At 39.7% G+C, this 602-nt stretch overlaps 1 long non-coding RNA gene across 1 annotated transcript in view; it reads left to right on the forward strand.

Annotated features, from left to right (window-relative positions):
* Positions 1–45: 45 nt before the first annotated feature.
* LOC116690572 (uncharacterized) overlaps positions 46–602 on the forward strand; it is a 9,337-nt gene continuing 8,780 nt past the window's right edge. Inside the window, exon 1 of the long non-coding RNA XR_004332293.1 lies at positions 46–164. This is a non-coding gene — a long non-coding RNA (uncharacterized LOC116690572). The remainder of the gene's footprint in view (positions 165–602) is intronic.

The raw sequence follows: 602 nt of genomic DNA on the forward strand, positions 1-602 counted from the left end.
TTTTTTTTTTTTTTTTTCTGAATAAACATTAAAAAAGTTATTTTCCGTCTTAATTTTAGTCTATTAAGGAATAATTTTTATTTATTACATTTTCTATAGATGGTGTCACAGATGTTTCATGCAAAATGAAGAAATTCGTTGCTGATATTGTTGTGTCAAAAGTGGTCAATAAGTACAGAGATGCTGTCCAGAGTCCTGCACCTGAAAAGAACCGCTAATGGAGCTCAGCGCAAATAGACTTCTAAATAACTTCAATCACCACTATCTCTTCCTAAACCTGCTCCGCTGTTAAGAGGCGTTCACTTTCAGTAAACCAACCAAAACTGGCCGCGAAAATCACGATCCAATCACAGCACGACATCCCGCTTTAAATGTCGTCCGTCTTGCTATCAGCTGTCTTTTCAGGCAAACGTGCAACCTTCCTCCTCCCCTCCCTCTTCTTTCTGTCAGACAGCTCCTTTGTTCGGGCTCCGGGTTCCTTCTCCACCATCACCATCGGGGGGGAATATGTTTGGCTTCTCTACCCCTTTAAAGTATTTATAAAGATGGAGTCTAATCCCCGAAGTCTCTGCACATTTCATATTATGCTTATGTACAATAAA

This window comes from Etheostoma spectabile, chromosome 6 (genome assembly GCF_008692095.1).
Source record: "Etheostoma spectabile isolate EspeVRDwgs_2016 chromosome 6, UIUC_Espe_1.0, whole genome shotgun sequence".
NCBI classification, from domain to species: Eukaryota; Metazoa; Chordata; class Actinopteri; order Perciformes; family Percidae; genus Etheostoma; species Etheostoma spectabile.